The sequence below is a fragment of the Ranitomeya variabilis genome, chromosome 3 (genome assembly GCF_051348905.1).
Source record: "Ranitomeya variabilis isolate aRanVar5 chromosome 3, aRanVar5.hap1, whole genome shotgun sequence".
Taxonomy (NCBI): Eukaryota; Metazoa; Chordata; class Amphibia; order Anura; family Dendrobatidae; genus Ranitomeya; species Ranitomeya variabilis.
The window spans coordinates 452363288-452378658 of NC_135234.1; the positions used below are offsets into that span (position 1 = coordinate 452363288).

The following is a 15371-nucleotide window of genomic DNA, read 5'->3' on the forward strand; positions in this document are numbered from 1 at the left end:
TATATTAAACTTTCCCACTGGCAGTACACATATAGGACAAGATAAATAACACAGCTCATAAACAATAAAAAACGAGCATTATGCAAACCAGGAGCCTTAAAGCATGGACAGATAGGTCACATGGCCTACCCTTGGGGAGGAGGCCTGATAAACATATAAATTCGATCAAAGAATGGCTTATCTGTATAGTTGTGTTGCTCCAGGCAACTCTGGTCGACCTGAAAAACGAAACTCCTGTAAAGCCAAGTACCATGTCAGCCGGACACTGTTCCCCTTCTTCCATATCCCCCTCAGTGTGGCATGATTGGACACCAACCTAAACCTCCGTCCCAACAAATAGTATCTAAAAGCATCCAATGCCCACTTGATGGACAGGCATTCCTTTTCCACGATGTAGTTTCTTTCACATGTGGACAGCTTCCTCTTGATGATGGTTACCACCTTGGTGGGGCGCAACCAGGCCTGGTTCTGCTTCTTGATCCTCAGCACCAGATGCATCATCAGGAAGAACATCTCCATGTTGTGGTTTGCCTTTGCAACAGTCTCAAACATTCTGACTCCCATCTGGTCACTGAACCTCTTTGCGCCTGCAGTCTTCATGCATTTTTGAGACGGGTCATCATTCTTATTACCCACAAGCACTATGCACATTACATTAACATTAGCGTTGTTTTGTAAAGCCATCGTTTCACATTTCCAAAGGATTCTAGGCTGGTCACTTTATAAACCACATTGACCCCGTCTGTGTGTTCTGGTAACACGTCGATAGTCCAAAACCTCTCCTGACCAGCTGATTCCTAGATCTGAAATTTTACCTGTTCTCCATCCAGAACAAAAGTCCGAATCTTAAAGTCGACTGATTGTTATGTAGCTTTCAAAGAAGGAGTTATTAGAGAATCTCAAGAGGAGACTGCTCTTCCAGAGTCTACAATCAGCAGAAGCTTAAATAAATGATCGTAGTTGTTGGCAGCCATGACTGTGTCCACTGGCGCCCGGCACTACCCAGTCTACGGTTAAGTATTGCTCTCTCTCTCGGTCAGATGGTCTTTCCGGCCCTCGCGCTCTTTCTTTTGGTCAGGCGGTCTCTCCAGCCTTGGCTATCTTACCCAGCCAGTATGGGGATCTCCCTGGGCAACCCAGCATTGACCCGGCTTTGGCAGTGGGAGAATTAACTGGTCCATCACAATTTGTTCCACCATTTGTGGTGGAGTACAAGTCTCAAGCAGCAGCTATTTTTGCATTAAGTGCAGGGGGTCAAATATCCCTGCTATATTCCCAGAGGTGCACCCGTTGCTCCCTGACTGCCACGGTTATGCCCAGAGGAGCCAAGATCTCTGCCTTGAGCTTGCCGTACCCCTTGGGATCCTGAAGGGTCAAGGTCATAGTACGCCTTCTAAATTCCCCAGTCAGATATGGCGCAAGCATCTCTGCCCACTGCTCTGGAGGCAGTTTCTGTCAGTCGGCCACCCTCTTAAACATAGTCCAGAAAGAGTCAACGTCATAATCCGGAGTACTCTTCTGCAATGCCTCTCAACATCTTTCTCATCAGGGACTCGTCATTTCGGTTTGGTGAAGGTGCAGTTTCCCTGCTGCACACAGCCTCTGCCGGGAATTTCATCTGCTGCTGCTGTAATTGTTGCTCCTGTAGCTAGAACTGCTACATCAGGAGTTTTTTTGATTTCCTACTGGGTCTGCTGTTGCTGCAGCCATTGCTGCTGATGCTGGATATTGGCCTGGACCTGCTGCTTTATCAGTTCATCCATGTTTCCAGCCTGTGCTTGAATAACAAACTGCCTTTACCCAGGACATACAGTTTATACGGCAATCATCTATGCTCCTTGGGATTTTTGCCCGCACTTCAACAATCATAGGGATTCCACTCTTTGTCAGCAGTTGAAGTAGGCACAGGCAGCAAAGTTCTAAGTCAAATGGGAAGATTTATTTAACTCATGAATCTTCACAGGAAAACAAGTGTAGCATAAAATAGAACCAAGCAATTCTCCAAGGAAAATAACTTCACGCTTGGCCAACTGCTGGCAGCCTGTTCAGCACACAACAGAGGTGTTTCCATCTCTAAACTCAGACAGCTAATGAGGCAGCTGCCTTTTAAACGGGCTGCAAAGTCTTGATAGGAGAATGAGAACGATCAATCCTGCCCAGCTCTTCCAGACGTTCCAAAAACCCAGACCAAAAATCTTGGCCCATTTTTTTTTTTTTTTTTAAAAAAACCTCTCAGCACTATCTGTGCTTGAGCCTTCGTCTCCGGGTCCAACATCAACAGCACTAGCTACCACGGTGACACACAGCTCCTATTCAGGTCTTGTCTAGCTGTAACCTTGGAAATTCAGGGGTTTTGTGAGAGCTTCCATTTGTAATAATTATAAAATAATATTTCTATGGGATTATTTGATTTTTTTGTTCACCTAGATTCATTTGTTAAAAAAAAATAATAAATAAATAAAATAAATATTAGTTACAAAACCTGAGATGAAGAATGAAATTGTAAGATGGTAGAACTACAAAATCAGAAGAGAAGAGGAAACTAGGTTTAGTTTACAGCAGCTTTCCTGATCTTATTGCTTAAAATTTTTTTTTTTTTTTTTTAGAGGAGGATCTCTTATATAAACACTTTGGATGCTAAAATATCAATATACAGTAGGCTACAGGAGCTAATGCTGACATTGGAACGTCAAGCTGAATCTTTTTTCTCTACAACTACGATATGTCTAAAAGGTGGTCCTTCATGTGCACAGAGCTGAACATCTGCATAAATGTCTAAAATAAGAGTGATCAAATTACATTCAAGCTGATCCCTTGAAAAGCATATCACAAACATGGAACAATTGTTCCCCATCTCTTTTTAATACTAATATAAGGGTATCATTATCATGCTATTCTACATGTGTGCAATATAATATTGCATTTTTCGGCCTAAAATTATGCAAATTTGCCAGGAGTGTTTCTCAAAAATATCAGGGAAGTCCCTACAATTTTGACATGTACACTATAAAGACATAAGAAATTAGGACACACCTCAATCATTGAATTCAGGTTTGTCATTCAGTCCCATTGTCTAATGTATAAAATCCAGCCTCTAGCTATGCAGTCTGCTTTTACTGAATTTAAGTGTTACACTGTAATAGGATGCCACTATTGTAAAAAGTCAGTTCATTAAATTTCTTCCCTTCAAAATATTCCATGATCAACTGCTGACTCAAAAACTGCAGAGCACCAAATCTCCAGCATTAACATTCACATAGAAACTGTGTGCCAGGAGCTTCAGGGCATTCATTTCCATGGCAGAGGAGATGTACTGTATGTAAGCCTTACATTACCAAGCATCCATAGAGTGGCGTAAAGCACACCACCACTGGAATCTGGAGCAGTGTAAACGTTTTCTGTGGATTGACAAATCACTCTTCTCCATTTGGCAGTCTAATAGTCATGCCTTGGTCTGGCAAATGCCAGATGAACCTTATTGGTCTGACAATGTGCTAGCTGTAAGTTTTGGTGGAGGAGAGGATAATGCTATAAGATTGTTCTTCAAGTTTTGGCTTAGGTTGTTTACGCCAATGAAAGAACATCTTAATGCTTTAGCATACCAAGGCCTTTTGGACAATTGTAAGCTTTTATCTTTGTGAGAATAGTTTCAGAAAGACCCTTTCCTAATTTAGGATGACTTGCCCCAGCACAGAAAACAAGGTCCGTAAAGATACAGTCATAGCAGAAAGTGTTGGCACCATTGAAATTCTTCCAAAAAATGAAGTATTTTGCCCACAAAATTATTGCAATTACACATTTTGTTATACACATGTTTATTTCCTTTGTGTGTATTGGAACAACCTAAAAAAAAAAAAAAATAGAAAAAAAATTTGGCAAATTGGACATAATTTCAAACAAAACCCCATAAATGGGCTGGATAAAATTGTTGGCATCTTTCCAAAATTGCGGGAAAACAACTTTGCTTCAAGCATGCGATGCGCGTTCAAACTCACCTACGGCAAGGCAAGTAACAGGTATGGACAATATAAAAATCACAATTAAAACAGATAAAAAGGGTAGAAGTTAACACAATCTTTGCATTATGTGTCTGTGTGTGCCACACTAAGCATGGAGAACAGACAGAGGATACGAGAACTGTCTGAGAACTTGACAAACAAAATTGTTGAAAAATAATCTCAAGGTTACAAGTCCATTTCCAGAGATCTTGAAGTTCCTTTGTCTATGGTGCGCAAAATAATCAAGACGTTTATAACCCATGGCACTGTAGCTAATCACCCTGGACATGGATGGCAGAGAAAATTTGATGAGAGGTTGCAATGCAGGATAGTCCGGCTGGTGGATATGCAGCGTCAATCAAGTTCAAAAGAAGTTCACACTGTCTTGCAGGCTCAGGGTGCATCAGTGCCAGCGGAAACTATCAGTCAACATTTGAATGAAATGTAACGCTATGGCAGGATACACAGGAGGACCCCAATGATGACACAGACAAAAAAGCTTGACTGCAGTTTGACAAAATCCTTCTGGGAAAGTATCTTGTGGACAGATGAGACCAAGATAGAGCTTTTTTGTGAAGCACATCATTCTACTGGTTACTGAAAATACAATGAGGCCTCCAAACAAAAGAACACAGTACCAGTCAAATATGGTGGAGATGCAAAGATTTGGGATTGTTTTGCTGCCTCTGGGTGCCTTAAATGTGTTCAAGGCATCATGAAATCTGAATATTACCAAAGGAGTTTTGGTTGCAATGTAGTGCCCAGTGTCAAAGCTGGGTTTGTGTCCTAGGTCCTGGTTCTTCCATCAGGACAATGACCCCAAACATACTTCAAGAAGCACCCAGAAATGGATTAAAAAGAATTGAAAAGTTTTGAAGCAGCCATTACTGAATCCAGATCTAAATCCCATTGAACACCTGTGGAGAGATCTTAAAATTGCTGTTGGGAGAAGGCACCCTTCAAATATGAGACATCTGAAGCAGTTTCTGAAAGAAGAGTGGTCTAAAATTTCAGTTGAAATGTAAGAAGCTTGTTGACGGTTATAGGAAGCAATTGATAATAGTTAGTTATTCCAAAGGGTGTGCAACCAAATATTAAGTTGAGGGTGCCAACAATTTTGTCTGGCCGATTTTGGGGGTTTCGTGTGAAATTAGCCTTTTTTTTCTGGGTTTTTTTTTGTGTTGTTCCAACACACAAGAAGGAAATAAACATGTGTATAAAAAAAAACATGTAATTGCAATAATTTTCTGGAAGAAATACTTCATTTTCTGGAACAAATTCAAAGGTGCCAAAGCTTCCGGCCATGACTGTATAGTTGGAAAAGTTTGGTTTGGAAGAGCTTAACAGGCCCGCACACAACCCTGTCAAACACCTTTTGGGTAAAGTAAAATGTAGATTGAGAGCCAGGCCTCTCATCTATCATCAGTTTCGGACATCCTGAATGCTCTTTTGGATGATTGGGTTAAAATTCCCACAGACACATTCCAAAATCTTTTAGAAAGATTTCTCCGAAGATTGAAAGTGGTCTTAACCAAGGGAAGAATTAATCATGGTATATATTAATAGATTTAGGATGGGACGCCCTAAAAGCTCCTGTAGGTGAAACGTGTAGTTGACCCAATACTTTTATTTTAAGACGAAGCATATTTAATGTGCAGTCCACTATCTTATAACCTTGACTCGTGTGTCCTTGCTTTCATTTGGTTTTATCACCTGAGATACTTCTATAAGCACATCTACAGTAGATGTGAGTCATGAGGGCCACAGGTTGCATACACCACTGTATTCCTCTACCATTCCTTCTGATCAGTCAGAACATGACATACTGTGCTTCTGCGCGGACTGCGCTATATCTTGTTGCTACACTTTGTTCTTCGCATGTGCCGCAACTGCAATTTTTCTGCTTTGCGCATGCTCAGACCACAAAGCCAACTCTCTAACTAGCAATCTATCTATATCTTTCAAGCTAATAATCCATCCAGCATAACAATGTACATATGTCAGGAAGCTGATAAACTACAGATATAAATTGAAAAAAACAAGGTTAAAAAGGAGATCATTGAAAACATATGTCGCTCACATGGAAGGTTTATTTTGGCAATTAACAGTGGGAAAAGAGTCTGAGAAAAGTTCTCGTCATGCTTCAGAAAGCTGACTTGACAATTATAGGCTATGAGGGGAAGAACAAAAGCTTCTGTGACAGGATGGAAATTAGAGATGCCATCTTATGACCATACAACGCACTTTTTAGTTGCCCGTGAAAAGAACAGCAAGTTTGTTATCGTTTTCACTGAGCGCAATAAAATATGTCCTGGCTACAAGTTCCATGCCCATCCACTGCATCTATTTTATATGTAACCACTCCCTATATGCAGGCAACCAATAAGGAATTTCTGCGGATCCAACAAAAAAAAAAGAAAAAAAAAAGCTCTATCTAATCTTATATTCTGGATCTGGAATTGCGTACTTGAAAAAAAAAATTCTTAAAATGCAAAGTTGTACAAAATGTGTGCATAATCTTCATCTTGGGGTATCTATTCCAATGTATTGTATGGCTACTGTAAATAAATTACATATCTTGCACGATTTTTAATGGCAGGATTTTTAATGGCGTGATGTTTGAACCATAACTTTCTTGAGGTTTCTGGTCAGCCAGACATCATAAAGAGCGGTAGACAGCATATCGAATCAGTTCTACTTTTTGTGCTCTCTCACATTCTCTATGTGTAGGGAGGGGGAGCGGAAGTATCCCACTCCTGTCGCCTATTTACTGTATTACTGCAGAGCCTGCAGGCAGATGGCACTTTCCATTAATAAGATATATTACAAAGTTTAACAATAGGTACACTATAACTGAGAACAGGACATGCCATCAAAATGCATGAGTTCCTGACTAAGGGAAAATCCATTCTTGGCACAGCTTACTAAAAGACTGAGTGAACTGGATTTGAAAATAACAAATATAAACTAACATTAAAGTGTTATTCACATCTTCAGAAATCAGCTTTGTAGAATCATGCTTGTAAATTGAAGCAAATAAGTAATTTACTGCTTATTAAAATGTTAAGCCATTCTTGAAATATTACCACTTTTGTTTACAGATCGTTGCCTTGCAGACGACCACCGCTGCTAGACAGCAGAACATGTTCAGTGCTTACAAGCTCTTTTCTATTGAGCTTGTAAGAACCGTTTTTAATCTAGCTAGGAATGCTGCAGAGCGCTGTTATCTCCTAATCCTAACTGGTTCAGCACAGTGCTTGCAAGTTAGGCAGCACCAGTGGTCGGTTTCCTAGGCAACAAACTGTAAACAAAAGAAAAGAACATAAATATCTGAAAAAACAGATGCAAATTTTAATAAGGGAACTATCCAACAATACTCATTTATAAAGATGGGAATAAATCTTTACGTTCCCAACGGTCCAATGGAGACATAAATATGTCAATTTTAAGTTTAAAAAAAAAAACAACATCAGTGTGATAAACACCCATCTACAAGGTTTCCAAAGGGGAGACTGGAGGATCAATTTGAAGTTTAATCCATTAAAGATGTTGGTGTATTTCGTTCAATGTCAGCCAATGCGGACATTAATTGTCATGCAGTTTAAATGCCATATTGGGAAATTACAGTATGTTTACAAGGTGCAAATATGCAGCAGATTTGCATGCAGGGAAACACAATAATTTACTAGCAAAAAAAAAATTATAGCAGCAGCATTCGGATTTACTTTTTAAGAAGAGTCATTCACAGGTATAAGGATAATACCTGCAGTGTAAATATACAAGCAAGTCCCACAAAAGTTGGCATCGGAAATACTACAAATCATTCTAAAATTGATATTATGAAAAGTCAAGATCATGGCTTTTACATGTGGTTTATTTTGCTGCATTTGTATGAAAGTACGCAGTGGCCCCCATTCATCCCAAGTGTCGTCACGTTGGCTAATTTAAAAGGTAAATGTAGACTTTATTGTATGTTGTGACACATTTACAAACGCAAGTTCCCTTCTTTGATAAATTTGACACAACATACAATTCTGCCTTATTAAATGATGTTACTTTTTCTATCCAGAGCTGGAGCAGTTTTTTTTTAATTAAATGTCACATTTCATAAATGTGCCCTAAACCTGCCCAAGCAGTAAGTCACGCCAATGTATCCCTCCAGGTTTACAAACTAATGGGAATGGCTTAGATGGCTCTAAATTCTGCTGCAAATAGCTAAGAAATACATCAAGGCACATTAATCATAGGAACAGATTTATCATAAATGTGCCAGAATTTTAGAGCAAATTGCGCCAAACAAGCTGTCATACATATTGTGCACCAGCTGTTACATATAGACAAATTCCATAGCAGAATCCTGCAATGCTCCAAATTTCTTAGATGTGTGCCACAATTGTTTTTGCAAAATTCAGGTTAACAGTAAGCCAACCAAGATATAGAGGAAGTTAGAGAAAGGCATCTCTAACTTCTATAAGGAAGTATGAAATTTATCACACCACTGCGATACACTTGGCGCATTTTCTGCCTCTTTTGGGTTTGAACTTATCGCATTTTAGACACTACATACATTTTAACCATTATTGTTAAGTCAAATGTGCAAAAATGGGGGTGCATATACACTCTACTTTTTAAAAAGAGACAAAAAAGTAACACCAGACCAAAATATACAAGAATAGGTATAGTGGCTTGAGAAAGTATTCACACCCTTCGCTTTATACCTATTTTATTTTTACATTGTAAGCTGTATTTAAATATTTTTGTAATCGGATTTGTGTGTGATGCATCGGCACTAAATAGTCTAAGTTGGTGACGTGAAGTGATAAAAAAGTAGCCAGTAATTACATTTATGGGATCAAATAACAAAAAATTGGCAAGTGCTTATTATGTACTCACCCTTTTTGCTATGAAACCCCTAAAAATTTCTGGTGCAAGCAATTACCTTCATAAGTCACATGCTCAGTGAAAGGAAGTCCACCTGTGTGCAATCTAAGTGCCCCATGGTCTGTCCGTAAATACACACCATTTCTAAAAGGCCACAGAGGCTGCAGCTCCATAAAGCAGGAGGCACCACTAACCAAACACCATGGAGACCAAGGAGATCTCTAAACAATTAAGCGACAAAGTTGTTGAGACGTACAAGTCAGGGTTCGGTTCTAAAAAAAATCCCAATCTCTGATGATTCCCCAGAGCAACATCAAATCCAATATCATCAAATGGAAAGAACATGGTACCACAACAAATCTGTCAAGAGAGGGCCGAACACCAAAACTCTTAGCCCAGGCAAGGAGGGCATCAGAGAAGCAGCACAGAAAGCAAAGGTAACCTTGCAGAGTTCCCAAGCAGAGACTAGAGCATCTGTCCACACGACCACAATAAGCCTTACACGCCATAGTGGTGGTCTTTAAGGAATAGTGGGAAGAAAAAAAACTTTTAGTTACACAAAAATTGTAAGGCTCCCTTTGCGTTTGCCAAAAGACATGTGGGAGATTACCAAAATGTATGGGGGAAGGAGCTGTGATCACGAGACCAAAATTAAACTTTTTGGACAAAGGTAAATGCTATGTCTGGAGCCAAAACAACAGTTTATCGCCCCAAGAACGCCATCCACACAGTGAAATATGGTGGTGGCAGCGTCTTGCTGTGGGGATGTTTTTCTGCAGCAGGGAGAGAGAAAATGGTCAGAGATGAGGGAAAGATGGATGATTCAAAATACAGGGATATATTCTTGAGCAAAACATATTTCAGTCTGACAGTGATAGGACACTGGAACGGAGGTTCACCTTCCAACAAGACAATGATCCAAGGCATACAGCTAAAGAAACACTGAAGTGGTGGAACCCATTTACGACCTTAAACGTATCCATATGTAGCACAGGTCATCTGGTACTTAACCTTGGACGTATGGATACGTCATACCTTTAATGCGGCACCGCGACCGCAGTCGCAGTGATTGCATTAAAATTCTGCCGCCATGTTACTTCAGGCCACATGGAGTCATTGTCTTGGGGGGTGGTGAGCCCCCCCAGCAACTATGATTGCTGTGATTGGCTGTTCAATACTGAACAGCCAATCGCACAGTTTCTCAGTGTTTCATGCAATCGATTGTCTGAAACACTAATGTCCAGCCTAGGATCAGTGCTGTAAGAATACTGATCACAGGCTGGTGCCTAGCATTGCCGGCGTCACCAGGGCCAGCTGATTAGTGCATTCGACGATGACATTGATCGCACCAAACAGAGCACAGATGCAGTATGATCAGGCAGTGACCGACCTTGTACTTCCTCATTCTAGCTGTGGATTTGTACAGGGTGGTTACTCTGTCCCTCTGTGCGCAGTGCTTGGCCTTGTGGTAACACAGAAGCCTGTGACATCACAATTGTAGGTGCTGCTGCCTGTGATCCTGCTGAATAAAGAAAAGTTCCTGATCCCTCCCTGATACTTGCCTGATCTATCAACGTCAATGCCCACAGTTTCCACGACTTTTTTTTTCCCCCTACCCCTCCTTTGCAGCACTCTGATCAGACATACACCACTAATTCGCACCCGTGCCTGTTTTTGGCAAGGACTTTTTTTTCCCCATTTCCCGTTTTTCATACCGTTTTTGCACCACATCTGTGCGTGCATCCTACAGCCTTCGAGCGCTGGTCAGTGACAAACATCACTGACAGGCCTCCGTTTTTTGTTTTTTTTTTTAAATAAGAATTGAGTAAAAAATCATTTAGATTAGTTGATAGGACTAGATTAGGGACAGTAAAAACATACTGTAGTAATCGTCGTCTACTACGGTATTTTTAACCGAATTGAGTTTGTGTCAGAGCAAAAAAAATCATCCGTGCATCCTACAGCCGTCGAGCGATGATCACTGATTCACATCAGTGATCAACCACCGTTTTTTTTTGTTTTTTTTTGCGAAAACAAACTTAAAAAATAATTTATATTAAGGACAGCAAAATATAGTGTAGTAATCGTTGTCTACTACAATATTTTTTACTTTATTGAGTTAGCGTAAGTGCGGAAAAAAAATAATCTGTGTGTCGGTCCTACAGCCATTGAGTGGTGATCACTGACTCACATCAGTGATCAACCTCCGGTTGCTGTTTTTTCTTTTATCTTTTTCTTTCTTTTCTAAATAAAAAAAAAAAAAAGTTAACACCAAACGCACGCATGCCTGAATAAAATTTTGTACTCATACAAACACCAAATACATAAAAAAGTCCCACTCGTCCCAAATCCACTATTCAGCAGAGAAGGCAAGCCCCATCCTTTCCTTCGACACTGACAGAGAGGGTGTCACCTTCCTTTATTTTTTGCTCCTCATCCTCTTCCTCACGTGATGCTGAACCGCCACACAGCCACCCCAGGGCAGAAACTGCACCAATACTCACCGTTACTGACCCCGTATGGACCACACCCCAAAAAAATTATGAGTCAATGATTCCTGATTTTGTGGCGCAATCAGAAATCAAATTTGACACCACCGGTCTCACAGAAAGGGACTTTTTCAAAGTCTTTTTCTCTGAGGATTTTGTAAACTTCATGGTGGCTCAAACAAATTTATATGCCCAGCATTTTTGGCACAAACCACCCTTCATCATTTTCTGACTGGACTACTGTAGATGCGGTAGAAATTATGACGTTTTGGGGCCTGAAGAAGCCAGAGTTGATGTTTTATGTAACACTTCAGGGTTCTGCATGGCCATAACCCATAAGTGTTTTGAGGCCATCCAAAAAGGTTTGCATTGCAGTGATAATGCACAATGTCTTCCCAACTTTGACAGTCTTTTCAAAGTTTGGCTGATCATTGAGCACTTCAACAAATTTGCAGAGGTGTACTTGCCCCAAAGGAACAACAGGGTGGATGAGTTCCTAATCCATTTTAAGGGGAGGCTTAAATTCCGGCAATACCTGCCCAGTAAGACGACCAGGTACAGAATCAGGCCATACAAACTGTGTGAGTACCTCAGGGTACAAACACAAGTTTAGTGTTTGCAAAGGCAAGGACTCCTGGATCGAACCCCTTGAATGCCACCCTGACCTGGGAGTGAGTGGGAAAATTGTGTGGTATTTGGTGCACCCACTGATTACCTCTGTGTAGATAACTTTTATACCAACATCCCACTCTTCAACTTCCTCTCTGCAAGAACTATTGTAGCCTGCGATACTGTCCGCAAAAATCAGAGGCCTCTCTAAGACGCTAATTTGTCAGCTGCTCAGAAAGGGTGAGAGCAGAACCCAATGTAGTGAAAACATGCTGGTGGTCAACTACAAGGAAAGAAGGGATGTCCTTTTCTTGACCACCATACACGGTAATGGCAGCATCTCCAGCCCTGTACAAGGTACCTCTACACAGGCCCACAAACCACACTGTGTACTGTGGTACAACAAGAACATTGAGGGAATTGATCTCTCGCATCAAGTCCTCCAGCCGATCAGTGTCATGAGAAAAACTAAGGTGTGGTTCAAGAAGCTGGCCATGCACACAGATGGCAATGCACAACACATTTGTGCTACCACGATGTGCAGGCCAGACCAGTGTATTGCACCTTCTGTTACAGGAGGTAGTGATCAAGGCCCTAATCTTTGGACATCAGGAAGGAGTGGGCCCAGTACTTCGGAACGGAAGGTGATTGTATCGTACCAGGCCAACATATCCCCGGGAAAGCACAAAAAAAGGAAGGTCGCAAAAGAGGTTAGAGTGTGTTGCAGAAGGGGAATATGCAAGGACATCATCAATTCGACACCTGCCCCGACAAACCTGGCCTGTTTATAAAAAAAATGCTTCAGACTGTACAACACATCCATGGACTACTAAATTCATTTTTGACTTACACAACTCACTATTGTCAACATGATGAACTCTACACAACTTAAGTATGGCAAACACAACATGATGCGAGAGAACATTCCATCAAAGTCCGCAATCCAAATCACTCCTTTCCTTCCGAGCCATGACGTGCACCCAAACAAATTTTGGGGTCCATGCTCTGAAGCTGCCTTTGTCAAAATAAAAAAAATTCGGGGCTAAAAGATTATTTTTGTGGAAAAAAATTAGATTTCTTTTTATTTTCATGATTCAACGTTAATTTTCTGTGAGGCACATATCTAAATAAATTCCTTGGGGGGGGGATGGTTTCAAAAATGGGGTCACTTGTGGGGTGTTTCCACTGTATAAGCGCATTAGGGGCTCTGAAAACGCGACATGGCATCCACTAATGATTACAGCAAATTTGGTATTCAAAAAGTCAAATGACACTCCTTCCCTTCCATGCCCTGTGCCAAAATAGTGGTTTTCCCCCACATATGGGGTATAAGCTTGGTCAGGAGAAATTGCACTACAAATTTTGTCACCCTTGTGAAAATAAAATTTTTGTGAAAAAAGGTAAAGTATCTGAAGGGTTAATAAACTTCTTTAATGTGGTTTTGAGTACTTTGAGGGTTGCAGTTTTTTGAATGGTGTCACTTTTGGGTATTTTTTTTTCTTACAGATCCTTCAAAGTAACTTCAAATTTGATGTGGTCGCTAAAAAAATGGTTTTGTAAATTTTGTTGAAAAAATGAGAAATCGCTGGTCAACTTTTAACACTTATAAAGTCCTAACAAAACAAAAAAATCGTTTAAAAAAATGTTGCTTATCTAAAGTAGCCAAGTGGGAAATGTTATTTATTAACTATTACTGTGACATATCTCTCGGATTTAAGAGCATAAGAATTAAAAGTTTGAAAATTGATACATTCTCAACAAATTTCTTCTTTTTTTTTTTTTTTTTAACAAATAAACACAAGCCATAGCAAAGAGATTTTACCACTATCATGAAGTACAATGTGTCATGAAAAAACTACCGTATTTCAGAAATCAGTGGGAAGCATTGAAGCGTTCCAGAGTTATTACCACAAAGTAACACTGATAAGAATTGTAAAATCTTGGCCTGGTCATGAAGGTGCAAACAACCTTGGGTACTAAAGAGGTTAAAACCTGTCACCCCCAAAATCGAAGATGAGCTAAGCCCTCCAGCATCAGGGGCTTATCTACAGCATTCTGTAATGCTGTAGATAAGCCCCCGATGTATCCTGAAAGATGAGAAAAAGAGGTTAGATTATACTCACCCATGGGTGGTCCGGTCCGACGGGCGTCGCGGTCCGGGGGCCTCCCATCTTCTTACGATGTCGTCCTCTTCTTGTCTTCACGCTGCGGCTCCGGCGTACTTTGTCTGCCCTGTTGAGGGCAGAGCAAAGTACAGCAGTGCGCAGGCGCCGGGAAAGGTCAGAGAGGCCCAGCACCTGCGCACTGCAGTACTTTGCTATGCCCTCAACAGGGCAGACAAAGTACGCCGGACTTTGGAGGGGTGGGGGGTGAGTCGTTATTCACACTAAAATTTTAAGTTATTTTGTCTTATTTGTTATTTGCTTCTCAATAAAAAGAAAACCAAATGTTCACTGTTGTGAAAGTGTTCTTTACATGAACTGATGCAAACCCTCAAAAAAAAGGTAGCAAAACATGAAAAATGCCAATGGGAGTGAATATAAGAAGACACTGTATACTGACTGGATGAAAAATACAAAAACAAAGATGCAGCACATCAAACTAAAATCTTTAATTCATTCCCTTTGCACGTATACGGGTTTTTATTTTCATGTGCTGTCTTTTTTTCAAATTTTACAGTGTACATAAACTGAGGTTAAGAATTGCTGTACGTCCTACCAATAAACAGTATTTATTTCATTACATATGGGTATTTATATACATTACGTTGTCAACCCAATTTTTTTTTTTTTTTTTTTAAGGATCGAAAACTGCACTTATAAAATTGAGTTTGTAGTGATTTTTTGCCCAGTCACAACGCTAAAATGAAAATCAGAGGAACATAGAAGATAAGTGATGCAGGTCTTAAGAAGAAATCCGCCAGTTTGTACCAATACTGTGCACAGTAATAGGTAGTGATCTGTGATTCATGTCTGCTCACTCTACGTCACCTCTCATTCACTGACTTATTGTCAGAGCTGCTAGACTGGAGCTGTCATAAGGACCCTCAGGAGAGATCAGGAGACGTGTAAGACTTTGAGCATTAAACCGGTGGAGGAGGAAGCAGCAGGTAACCTACATCAGCCTGGCAATCTCTGGATGACACACCAGTCTATGCAAGCTGTGCTTCATACATACAGACATGAATACAAATGGAAGCCAGAACAAAAAGTGGGAACTAGAACTGAAAGCTGATGGTGTCACGGTGTCAAACTTACCTCGGCAATGCCTTTGCCTGATATATGAATATCAAATACAAAATGAATGCTAGCAGAAACTTTAAAAAAAAAAAAAAAACAACAACAAAAACTAAGCAACATTCAACCTGTAAAAATGTTAAAGGTTTAAAAAAGGC

General features: G+C 40.3%; 1 protein-coding gene and 1 pseudogene across 2 annotated transcripts in view; both read right to left on the minus strand.

Moving 5' to 3' along the window:
- The window catches only part of RASA3 (RAS p21 protein activator 3), a 231377-nt gene that overhangs the window by 74217 nt on the left and 141789 nt on the right, over window positions 1-15371 (minus strand). The window lies entirely within an intron of this gene.
- LOC143817551 (ras-related protein Rab-35 pseudogene) lies at window positions 178-974 on the minus strand (annotated as a pseudogene).